The 13079-nt window shown below is 43.3% G+C and overlaps 1 pseudogene; it reads left to right on the top strand.

Annotated features, from left to right (window-relative positions):
• Positions 1–8315: 8315 nt before the first annotated feature.
• On the top strand, positions 8316–8689 carry LOC109573563 (enhancer of rudimentary homolog pseudogene; annotated as a pseudogene).
• Positions 8690–13079: the final 4390 nt, after the last annotated feature.

Here is a 13079-nt window from a genome sequence, read left to right as displayed (position 1 = left end):
CCTTTAATCTTTCCCAGCATCAGCGTATTTTCCATTGAGTGGGCTCTTTGAAGCAGGTGGCCAAAGTATTGGAGCTTCAGCATCAGTTGTTCCAATGAATATTCAGGGTTGATTTCCTTTAGAGGTGACTGGTTTGATCTCTTTGCAGTTCAAGGGATTCTCAAGACTCCTCCAGCACCACAATTGGAAAGCATCAATCTTTCGGTGCTCAGTCTTCTCTGTACATGACTACTGGAAAAACCATGGCTTTGATTATATGGACCTTTGCAGGCAAGGTTAATGTCTCTGCTTTTTAATACACTGTCTATGTTTATCATAGCTTTCCTTCCAAGGAGCAAGTGTGTCTTTTAATTTCAAGGCTGCAGTCGCTGTCCACAAGGAATATTAATGACTATAAATTTCCCTCCAAGTACAGCTTTAGCTGTATGTATTAGGGGTTCATTGGAGGTGTATAGTTTACACACAGCAAAATGCATATATCTTTTGTCTTCTTTTTTATTGAACACTTTTAAAAATTAAGATGAAAGTGATATAACATTTTAACGTGTACAGTTCACTGACACTGCATTCATGGTTCTGTACAGCCATCACCTCGATCTAGTTCCAAACTCTTCTTTTTTTTTTATATTACATTTATACCTTGCTGGTAAATAGAAAATTCACTGAGCTAAACAGTGTGTCGATTTCCCTCAGCAGATAACTGACATTTTACTAAATGATTTTTTCTTTTTTAACAAGGCTAGCTAAAGACACTCCATCTGTATTAACTCTTTCCTAGGCTGCCACCTTTGAGCCAGTTTATGACTCCTTCATTCGGGGTAAATTCCAAATAAATCTGATTTAACTTTTTAACAAGTTTGCTTTAAAATTTTTTGCTTTAAAATTTTTATACAGTAGATATTGAAAAAAAGGAAGATAAAATAATTGACACTTTGCTAAAGTGCAATTTTTGTGACTTTTTTGGAGGGGTTCAATTTTTTTTTTGAAAGTACAGTTGATTTACAAGGTTTCTGGTGTACAGCAAAGTGATTCATTTATACATATATATATTCTTTTTTGTATTCTTTTCTGTTATGATTTATAAGATATTGATATTCCCTATTTGATAGGACCTTGTTTATCCATTCTATATATAATAATTTACATCTGCTAACACCAAACTCCCAATCCAACACTTGCCACTCCGCTCCCCCTTGGCGACCACAAGTCTGTTCTCTATGTCTGTGAGTCTGTTTCTGCTTAGTAAACAAATTCATTTGTGTCATATTTCAGATTCCACATATCAGTAGTATCATATGGTATTTCTCTTTCTCTTCCTGACTCAATTCACTTAGTATGATAATCTCTAGGGCCATCCATGTTGCTGCAAATGGCATTAGTTCATTCCTTTTTTATGGCTGAGTAATATTCCATTGTATATATGTACCCCATCTTCTTTATCCATTCATCTGTCATGGACAAGTAGGCTGCTTCCATGTCTTGGCTATTGTAAATAGTGCTGCTTTGATACAGAGATGAATGTATCTTTCTGAATTATAGTTTTGTCCAGATAAATGCCCAGAGTGGGATTGCTGGATCATATGGCAGTTCTACTTTTCATTTTTTTTAGTGCTGTTCTCCACAGTGGCTGTACCAATTTACAGTATCATTTGAATGTGTGGGAGGGTTCCATTTTCTCCACCCTCCCCAGCATTTTTTGTAGACTTTTTAATGACAGCCATTCTGACTGGTGTTTCTCTAATAATTAGTGATACTGAGCAACTTTTCATGTGCCTGTTTGCCATCTGTATGTCTTCCATTGAGGTTTCCTGCCTATATTTTGATTGGGTGTTTTGGTTCTTTGTTCTTGAGTTGTATGAGCTGTTTATTTTGGAAATTAAACCCTTGCTGGTTGTGCTATTTGCAAGTATCTTCTCCTTTACCGCAGGTTGTCTTTTCACTTTGTTTATGGTTTCCTTTGCTGGCAAAATCCACGTATCTTAAGTATATAGCTTACGTAACCACCACCAACTCAAATATAGAACACTTCCAGCAGTTTAGAGAGTTTCTCTCAGGTGAAAGAACAGAGGGGACCAGTATTTTGCCTTCTATCACCAGAGGTTAGTTTTACCTATTCTGGAACCTTTAAAAACAGCATGTCTGACATCTTTCACTCACTATAATGTTTTTGAAAATCATCCATGTTGTTTTGTGTATCATGATTTTATTTGCTGTTGTGTAATATTTGACATGAATACATCACAATTTATTCTCCTGTTGGTGGATTCTCCTCAGGTTGTTTCCAGCTTGGGGGCTATTATGAATAAAGCTGTTATTTACATTTGTGAAAAGTCTGTCTGTGAACTCATTTCGGTATATACTTAGGAGTGAAATTGCTGGGTCATAGATTAGCAGTATGCTCTTCCAAGAACTACTAAAGTGCTTTCCAAAGACCACACCATTTTATACTCCACCCGTGTATGAGAGTCACGGGTATGCTATACCCCCACAACATTTGGTATTGTCAGTCTTTTCAAATTTAGCCTTTCTGGTCGGGTTGTTTTTTTTGTGTATGCATGTCTTTGACAAGCAGTGATGCTGAAAAACGTTTTCATGTGCTTATTGACCACTTGGACATCTCTCTAAAGTGCCTGTTGATAGGCACTACGTTGGCTTGTTTGATATGTAAGACTTCTTTATGTCTGGATGTGAGTTCTAGGCCAGACATATATATTTAAAATATATGCAACTAGAGATTATCATACTATGTGAAGTAAGTCAGAAAGAGAAAGACAAATACCATATGATATCACTTATATGTAAAATCTAAAATATATCTACAAAACGGAAACAGACCCACAGACATAGAGAACAGACTTGTGGTTGCCAAGGAGAAGGGGAGCGGGGAGGAGAGGACTGGGAGTTTGGGACTGGCAGAGGTAAACTATTGATATAGGATGCATAAACAACAAGGTCCTACTGTGTAGCACAGGGAACTGTATCCAGGATCTTGTGATAAACCATAATGGAAAAGAATATAAAAAAGGATATATACATAACTGAATCATTTCATTGTACAACAAAAACTAACACAACATTGTAAATCAACTATATACTTCAATTTAAAAAATTTCTTTAAAGAAATGTAGGAACTTTCCTGGTGGTCCAGTGGTTAAGACTCTGTACTCCCAATGCAAGGGGCACAGGTTAGATCCCTGGTCAGGAAACTAAGATCCCAAATGCCACGTGGTGCGGCCAAAATAAAAAGGAACACAGCCTGACTGACACCTTCATTTTATCCAGTAAGATCTGCATTGGACCTCTGACCTCCAGAACTGGAAGATAATGGCTACTTTTAGCCATTATATACACACATGACTTCCCTGGTGACCAAGTGGCTAAGATGCCAAGCTCCTAATGCAGTGGACCTGAGTTCGATCTCTGGTCAGGGAACTAGATTCCACGTGTCACAACTAAGATGAAGATCCCAAGTACCATATGCAGTTAAGACCTGGCGCAGCCAAATAAATAATAAATAAATAAAATTTAAGTGGGCATCTTTTGGTTCTAGTCCAGCCCCTAAAATCAACATAACGAGGTCTCTGGTGACTCAGGATGTGGATAGACCCAGAGTATAATGTGCTGGCATAAAGACAACAGGGAACACTCAACTTTAAAAGAAAAACATGAAAACCCTTGGCAAATCTGCACAGGATTTTAGGAAAAGGGAATCTGAAAATAGAAGAGTGTATTCGATTTGCTTTTTTCTAAAGCATAAGTTCCCATGATTTTGGCCAGAATTGCTAGAAATATAGATGCATAAGAGAGTAAATGATATTGCCCTCCAAAGGCAAGCATGCTTTTCTGATACAGTTTGTGCTTGAGACTGAAGGTTGTTTTTGTTGTTTAGTTGATAAGTCATGGCCAACTCTTGTCACCCCATGGACTGTATTGCTTGCTTGCTTGCTAAGTCACTTCAGTCATGTCCAACTCTGGGCAACAGTATGGACTGTAGCCCACCAGGCCCCTCTGCCCATGGGATTCTCTAGGCAAGAATACTGGAGTAGGTTGCCATGCCCTTCTCCAGGGGATCTCCCCAACCCAGGGAGTGAACTGGCCTGGCGTCTGTCTGTTTCTTGCGTTGGCAGGCGGGTTTGTTACCACTAGCGCCACCTGGGAAGCCCCATGGACTGTACAGCCTAGGCTGATTCAGCTCCTTGGAGTGTGCAGAACCCACACCTGCCACCAGAGGGCAGGAGTCCCTGTGACACACAGACCAGGCAGGCACAGCCTCAGGGGATTAGTGCCCACTCTTAGAGGCATCATTTTGTACCCACGGGCAGGCTTGAGGCTACCTGCAAACTTTCCGACTACCTGCAGGTGCAGAAAGCACCTAGCAGACGTTAGGGTGGGCCAGCCTCACTGTCCCTCTCAACCACAGGAGTACCACCCAAATCTCTCTGGTCCTGTGACAGGCTTGTTGCTGTCCCTGCTGCTATTTATATCAATTTCTCCTCCCTCCTACGGACATGCCAACGGTAACTTCTGTTTTCTGAGGACTTGCGAGGCCACCACTAACTTCTGTGCCGATCAGAACATGAAGTCTCCGTTCCGGGCAGACTCAAGCTGGCAGGCATAGGACCTGGCAAGCTGACTGACTGCTCCTGAGTTACCCTCTCTCTGGGCAATTCTACATGGTCGGTGGTCCTGAGCACCAGGCACAGCACCAACAGGTGTTTCACATACTGTGTCTGAGGGTACTCAGGCAGGCACAGTGAGTGTCCACATTCTCCTGATGTGGAAATTGAGGGTGTAGATAACTCGTGCTCACACAGCTAGCAGGCAGGAGGGCTCATGCCAGAGGGAAGGGCAATGACCTTGGTTGCCTGAAACTTCCTCCCACACCCACTGCGCTCACAGGAACCCCAGCTAATGCCCCTCCCAAATGAGCTCCCTGCGTTCAAGTCTCCTACCTCCCCTCCTACTCCCTCACAGCAGCAAGAGTGATTTTTTTTTTTAGCTCCTTAAGCTTTTTTGTTTTGCATGGTCTTTTTTCCAAGGAAGAAGCTGCTCCTTTCTTAACTGATTGGGTTTCACACGGTACCAAAGCCCCCCGCCCAGACACCTCTCAGGGCCCCGCAGTCCCGAGAACATCCCGTGTTGGGTAGGGGGCAGGCAGCCCTCCACTGCCCAGGGGTGTGGTGGGCATACCTTGCTGCTCATAAATACCCTCCACAAATACAGCCCAGCTGTTTCCAGGTAAACAGGCTGAGCTGCAGCAGTCCCAGGGCCTGGCACCAGAGGACCTGCTCCGAGGACAGGAGCTCCACGCTGGCACCTGCACCCACACTTGCTGGCAGTCCCACCCCAGAGTGCCAGGGGGCAGAGCTTCCTCATGGCAGTGGTCCCAGTGCCTGCGAGCTGCAGCTCCTCATTGTTACAGTAACTACGGAATATATATGTACAGGTCAAATTACATTAATAAAAAGAATGTCCAACTAGATTAACGAATGGAGCTTTTGTCCATTTTTATAATATTCCCAACATCCTCCTCCCTGCTCTCTAAGAAGTAACCACCACCCTGACTCTGCTGCTTATCTAATCACGTGTGGTGGTGGTTCAGTCATGTCTGACTCTTGCGACCCCAAGGACTGTAGCCTGCCAGGCTCCTCTGTCCATGGTATTCAGCAGGCAAGAATACTGGAGGGGGTTGCCATTTCCTTCTCCAGGGGACCTTCCTGACCCAGGGATCAAACCTGGGTTTCCTGTATTGCAGGCAGATTCTTTACTGACTGAGCTATGAGGGAAGCCCTATCACCTGTGTATGTACATCTAAATGGGCTTCCCAGGTGGCTCAGAGGTAAATAATTCGCCTGTAGTGCAGGAGATGCAGGTTCGATCCCTGGGTTGGGAAGAGCCCCTGGAGGAGGAAATGGCAACCCACTCCAGTATCCTTGTCTGGGAAATCCTATGGCTAGAGGAGCCTGGCGGGCTACAGTCCATGTGGTTGCTGAAGAGTCAGATGCGACTTAGTGACTAAACAACAACAAACAAGGTACATGTATTTAGATGGTGTTTAGTCCTGCTTGGTTTTGAATTTTATGTAAGTAAAATAGCACTGTATGCATTCTTCTGAGACTGTTCTTTTGTGAATCATCCCTGTGTACATGTGTAGTGGGAGCTGATCCATGTTCACTGGTGCACAGTATTCACAGAATGAACATCCCACAATATCCATGTCACTGGTGACAAAGATACAGGTTTAGATGTTGCTACTATGCTACTATGATCAATCTTGTTCATATCCCCTGGGGCAGGTGTGCAAGCGATTCTCTAGGATATAGTGTTTAAAAATCTTTTCAGATAACTTAATTATTTGAGTACATGCCAAGGTTTTATTACAGTCTTGCTATAAGAACAAAGGGTTCTAACAGACAAGGTGGGGGTCGGGGAGGGGGTGGTCCTTTACCAAGGAATCCTCCAACACCAGCTAGGTGTCCTAGAATTTAACTAAATCTGATGCCACCTGCCTGGAGTCACCATCAGATCCCAAAGGTTAAAGGCTCAGTCCCACCAGACTGTCCCCTCACCTCCCCTTTCCCAGACACCAATTCCAAGTCCAGGCTGTCACCCGTGCTTCTGACCCAGGCCCACGGCCTCCTTCCTCATGGAGTTTGACTGATTTGTTCAACCGGCTCACAGACACCAGGAAAACTGTTTACCCACCAGATCCCCAGTCTATCACAGAGGACGTATCTCGGGAGCAGACGCACAGGGCCACGAATGTGGGAAGGGATACAGACCCTCCATTCCTCTCTGGGACCACTCTCACTGCCACTAGTCCCAGCTCCACCGTTCACCGTCACAGGCTCTCCAAACCCCGTACTTTAGAGATTTGTTTTTAATTTTAATTGGAGGATAACTACAGTATTGTGATGGTTTTTTGCCGTAAGTCATTATGCAGGCTTCACTACGTAGGTGTGATTGATGAAATCAGTGGCCACTGACGACTGATTCAACCTCAAGCTCTTCTCTCCTCCCTAAAGGTGGGGGAGGAGGGCTTAAGCTTCCAACCTTCTGACAAACAGCCCCCAAATTCAAGGCCTTTCCAAAAGTCGCCTCGTTAACACAAACTCTTGGAAGGTTGAAAGGTGTTCGTTATGAATAACAAGAAATTTTTATCACTCTGACCACTTAGAAAATTCCCAGGGTTTTAGGAGCTCTATGATAGCAATGAGGATGAAGACCAACTTCTTACAAATCATCACCACAGTAATCTCTGTTAGACTGTGTATAATAGAAACATCTAATTAAAGATCTTTAGACTCAATAAATAAATAAATAAAAAGATCTTTAGACTCTTGGGGACTTCTCTGGTGGTGCAGTGGTTAAGACTTCCAGATTCCAATGCAGGGGGCACAGGTTCAACCCCTGACCAGGGAACTGAGATCCCATGTGCCATGAGGTGCAGCCAGAAAAAAAAAATCTTAAGACTCGAATTAAAGTATGGGTATCTACTATCTCAGAAGAGATCTTATTTTGGTATTTTGGTTATAATCTATCATAAAATTGCTCGAATATGTTATTAGGAATGCTACCTGTTTGTGAATTATGTAAATTCACAGGCCAGACTGAGGATAATTTTTCTTCTATAATAACCAAAGTGATATTGCTGGATCCAGGAAATATTCTTGCTCAATTTTGTTTTCCAAAGGAGTTGTAACAATTTAAACTCTCACCACTGTGGATATTGTCTGACTTTTTAATTCCTGCACATCTGGAGGTTATGAAGTGGTATCTCACCATGGTTTTAATTTGTTTATTCTTGATCATCTTGAGCAACTTTTTATGTTTGCATACATGCTCAGTCACTTCAGTCCTGTCCAACTCTTCACAACCCCAACTGTAGCCCGCCAAACTCCTCTGTCCACAGGATCCTCCAGGCAAGAATACTGGAGTGGGTTGCCATGCTCCCTTCCAGGGGATCTTTCTGACCCAGGGATCGAACCTGTGTCTCTTACATCTACATGCACTGGCAGGCAGGTTCTTTACCACTAGTGCCACCTGGGAAACCCCAGCTTTTTATGTTTATCCCATCCTATTTCCTCTTCTATATTCTTCATATACTCTGCTGCTGCTCAGTCGCTTCAGTCGTGTCCAACTCTGTGCGACCCCAGAGATAGCAGCCCACAAGGCTCCTCCGTCCCTGGGATTCTCCAGGCAAGAACACTGGAGTGGGTTGCCACTTCCTTCTCCATATACTCTAGATCTGTGCTATCAATTTGGCAGCCACTAGTCATTTGTGACAACAATTAAAATTAAATACAATTTAAAACCGAGTTCCTGGGCTGCAGCAGGAGACTTTGGCGCAATGTCTCACACCATCCTACTAGCACAAGCCTACCAAGAGCCCAGAAGGCAGAACTTACGCTATGAATCTGTGAATGAGTATATGGTAGGTGTTTGTAAAATGTATGAAGAACATCTGAAGAAAATGAATTCCAACAGCCCCTCTATAACATACGATATCAGTCAGTTGTCTGATTTTATTGATGACCTGGCAGACCTCAGCTGCATTGTTTACAGAGCTGATACCCAGACATACCAGCCTTATAACAAACATTGGATTAAAGAGAAGATCTGCGTGCTCCTTCATCACCAGGCCAAACAGGCTGGGAAACAGTTGAGTTTGGAAGCATTAGGGGGATAGGGGTGGCTTGGAACACAGCTGTGTGCAGTGTGCTGTAGTCGAACTTTTGTATTATATTTATCCTGTTTCCATTTTGGTATACCCTAGCCAGAATTGAATGTATTAGATAAAATGTGATGATCTTGTTCAATCTGCAACCGCCTTTGCCCCCTCCCCCCCCTTTTTATTACTTAAACATTTTTACTATGATTTAGATGGAAGTTGGTTTTTGTCAGTTAACGTTGGTTCCAGTCCCTCAAACTGTTCATACTTGCTTTATAAATTTATAACATCCACTGTACTAATCCTCCTTCAAATTGGGGTGGGGAGTGGTGGCGCAGTTTAGTTACGTCCTCAAGACAAAGTCTTGGTGAAAAACAAATAAATGTTCTTTAGTTAAAAATAAATAAATAAAACTGAGTTTCTCAGTTTCACTAGAAGTAATTCAAGTGCCCAGTTTTAATGTAGTTGAATTTATGAAAGATCTACCAAAGCTCTTTTCCTTGGTCATGAAGATATTTGCCTAGATGTCCTTGTAAAAAATATAAAGTTTTGCCTTTCACAGTTAAGGCCTAAATCTGGGCCATAATTTAGTTTTTGGTGTGGTACTGAACAGGGATTTATTTTCATTTTTTCCAACAGTCCCTTCTTTACTGAATGTATATTAGGCTTTTTTATATGCATGGCTTTTTCTTTGCGCTTCTAGTCTGTTTTACTGATCCTGAGCTGATCACACTGTCTTATTATAACTTTAAAATGTAATAAAGGCTTGATATCTTGGTTCTTCAGGAGTGTCTTGACTGTTCTCAGACCTTTGCACATCCATATAAAAAAAATTTTTTTTGGGGGGGGGGCATTCCAAAGGCATGCTGTATTCCCCAGCCAGGGATCAAACTCACACCCCTGCAGTGGAAGGGAGGAATCTTAACCACAGACTGCCGGGGAAGTCACCCTAAAAATTTTAGATTTGCTGTTCAAGTCCCCCATAAAATCCTGTTATAATTTTGATCAGAGATGCTTAAATCTACAGGTGGATTTGGGAAAAACAAACAACTCTGCTATCTATGTGCCAGGTCCTGTCCATGGCCCTGGGGATATAGCAGTGAGCAAGACAGACGAGGGGACGTCCCATCAAAATTAGGGTAAAATCCAAACTCTTCACCGTCGCCTATGAACCAGTCCACATAAGACCTTCCCCAACCCCTGGCTGGCCTCTCGCCACTCGCTCTCACTCTGAGCTCCAGTCACAGCTTCCTTTGCATCCCTGGACCTCCGCAAGCATTCTCCAGCTGTGTTTTTGCCAGAATCCACTCTCCACTCTCTGCGCCTTACTTGTGTGACAGGCTCTTTCACCTTAAGCAGGTGTTTGCTCAAACGCCCACCTTTTCAGAGGCCATTGTGCTACCTAATAGAGCAGCATTTCTCTCTAACCTTAGCTTTATTCCATAGCCCTCATCACTACCTAATACGTTAAAGATCGTTTTGTTTTGTCATCTGCCTCCCTACGAGAAACTGAGCTCCCTGAACCAGGAACTCCATCTGTCTTGTTCATTATCGAGTTCTCAGGGCTTTGACCTATGCCTGGAACATTGTTGTTCCGTTGCTAAGTCGTGTCTGACTCTTTGTGACCCTGTGGACTGCAGCACGCCAGGACTGTAAGTAAGCACTCAGTAAATTTGCTGAATGAATAAAAGAAGCAAGATCAGACAAATGATCAGGCAGGTTTGGAGAAAAACCCAGGCAAGCTCTCTGAGTTGGTATAGCTACCCAAAGTTTTAAAAATATAGTGCTAGTCAATTTTTTTTAAATGGCCACATTCCCCAAAGACTTCCAGGGAGAATAGTATTTAACCATCTAATGATTTTAGAATCTGATTTGCAAGTATGTTATCATCATATTCCTATATGAGAGTTTGGGAGATAGATTTTATTTTTTTAAATATTTATTTGGCTGCACTGAGTCTTAGTTGTGGCTTATGGGATCTAGTTCCCTAACTAAGGATTGAACCTGGGCCCACCACACTGGGAGTGCAGAGTCCTAGCCACTGGACTACCAGGGAAGTCCCTGGGCAGATAGAATGTAATTAATTCCAATTTATCAATGTTTTATTTTACAGATTACATTTGTGGTATCATAATTAAGAAGTCTTTACCTAATTGAGGAACACACAAAAATATTTTTTCATTTAGACGTGACCAAACAGGTCACTGCCCTGCTGATGTCCACTGGGGTCTGAGGGACAACGCTGTGCACTGGAGCCCATTGTCTCCTGTACCACAGTGCCTTCCAGTGAGCCTGGACATTGACCCACTTGGTCTGGGCGGGAGTGTTACAGCCTGCAGATGCCCACTGAACACCAACTGTGTGCCAGGCATCAGTCTGGACACCATGATAACACAGTCTCTGACCTCCTGGACTTCCAATGTACAGGAGGTGAAAAATGAGTGAGCACAGCAAGCTCAGCCATCAATAAGTGTGCTGAAGGCAAGAACAGAGTATTCCAGTGGGTAGGACAATGTGGTCAGAGAAGACCTCTCTGAGGAGCAGACTCCTGAGTTGAAACCTGAATGATAGGATAAAAAGGAAGAGCTGTCCAAGCTGAAGGACGAACACAAGCCCCAAGAGCAGCAAGGGCGAGATGGGTCTGGGAGACGGAAGGAAGGCTGTTGGGGGAGGATTAGAGTGACTGAGGGAGTGCAGTGGGGGCGGCACTGAGCAGGAGGCTCCCTCTGACCTCACTGGGCCTGAAAGCCACAGCAAGGGGATCTGATTCCGGAACAGGAAGCAGAGGAGTGACTGGCAGTGAGTGAGCTGCTGGATTCTCCAGCGATGGACACGCCCATTTGAGACCACTCTGTGCTCAGCCTGGGGCCTAGAGGCCAGAATGTACATGAGACATCAGAAAAACCATCTTCTCCAATACCTGGCCCAGGAATAGGAGCCAAAGAATTTTATATGGAATGGAATCACACAGTCTGTACCCTGTACCCTTTTTTGTCTGGCTGCTTTCATTCAACATAATTTTTTTGAGATTCATCCAAGTTGTTTATATATGTATAAATACTTAATTTATTTTTAATTCTGAGTAGTACTCCCATGGACGGAGGAGCCTGGTGGGCTGCAGTCCATGGGGTCACTGAGTTGGACACGACTGAGCGACTTTGCTTTCACTTTTCACTTCCATGCATTGGAGAAGGAAATGGCAACCCACTCCAGTGTTCTTGCCTGGAGAATCCCATGGACGGGGAACCCTGGTGGGCTGCTGTCTATGGAGTCACACAGAGTCAGACACGACTGAAGTGACTTAGCAGCAGCAGTAGTACTCCATTGCATGGCTGTACTACAATGTATCACAAGGACTTATCATGTATGTAATTGATTGTGTCTCTCTCTTTCCACACTGGTTGGGGAAAAAAAACTACCAAAACAATCTGTGGCCCACTTCTAGCAAACAGACTGACTTCAAAGCCAGCATTTTCTATACTTATCTCACTCCTCATTTTCCTTTTTTTCTCCTTTGTTATAAGCTCCCCATCCATTTATCTTTTATTTTGTTACACTATAAACATTTAGGTCAGTCATCTAGGTACTACTCTGAAACAAGGATCAAATAACAATACTTGTCACCCTGCTTGTTTAACTTTTATGCAAAGTACACCTTGTGAAGTGCTGGGCTAGATGAAGCACAAGCTGGAATCAAGATTGCTGGGAGAAATATCAATAACCTCAGACACGCAGATGGCACTACCCTTGTGGCAGAATGCAAAGAGGAACTAAAGAGCCTCTTGATGAAAGTGAGAGAGGAGAGTGAAAAAGCGGGCTTCAAACTCAACATTCAGAAAACAAAGATCATGGCATCTGGTCCCATCACTTCCATCACCTCATGGCAAATAGATGGGAAACAACGGAAACAGTGAGAGACTTTATTTTCTTGGACTCCAAAATCACTGCAGACGGTGACTGCAGCCATGAAATTAAAAGACACTTGCTCCTTGGAAGAAAAGCTATGACCAACCTAGACAGCATATTAAAAAGCAGAGACATTACTTTGCCAACAAAGGTCTGTATAGTCAAAGCTATGCTTTTTCCAGTAGTCATGTATGGATGTGAGAGTTGGACCATAAAGAAGGCTGAGCACCAAAGAATTGATGCTTTTGAAGTGTGGTATTGAAGACTCTTGAGAGTCCCTTGGACTGCAAGGAGATCAAACCAGTCAATCTTAAAGGAAATCAGTCCTGAATATTCATTGGAAGGACTGATGTTGAAGCTGAAGCTCAGATATTGACCACCTGATGTGAAGAGCTGACTCATTAGAAAAGACCCTGAGGCTGGGAAAGACTAAAGGCAGGAAGAGAAGGGAATGACAGAGGATGAGATGGTTGGATGGCATCACCGACTCAATGGACATGAA

The sequence above is a fragment of the Bos indicus genome, chromosome 19, assembly GCF_029378745.1.
Source record: "Bos indicus isolate NIAB-ARS_2022 breed Sahiwal x Tharparkar chromosome 19, NIAB-ARS_B.indTharparkar_mat_pri_1.0, whole genome shotgun sequence".
NCBI lineage: Eukaryota > Metazoa > Chordata > Mammalia > Artiodactyla > Bovidae > Bos > Bos indicus.
Note: the sequence above shows the minus strand (reverse complement) of the source record. Positions and strands in the feature narration are given on the sequence as shown.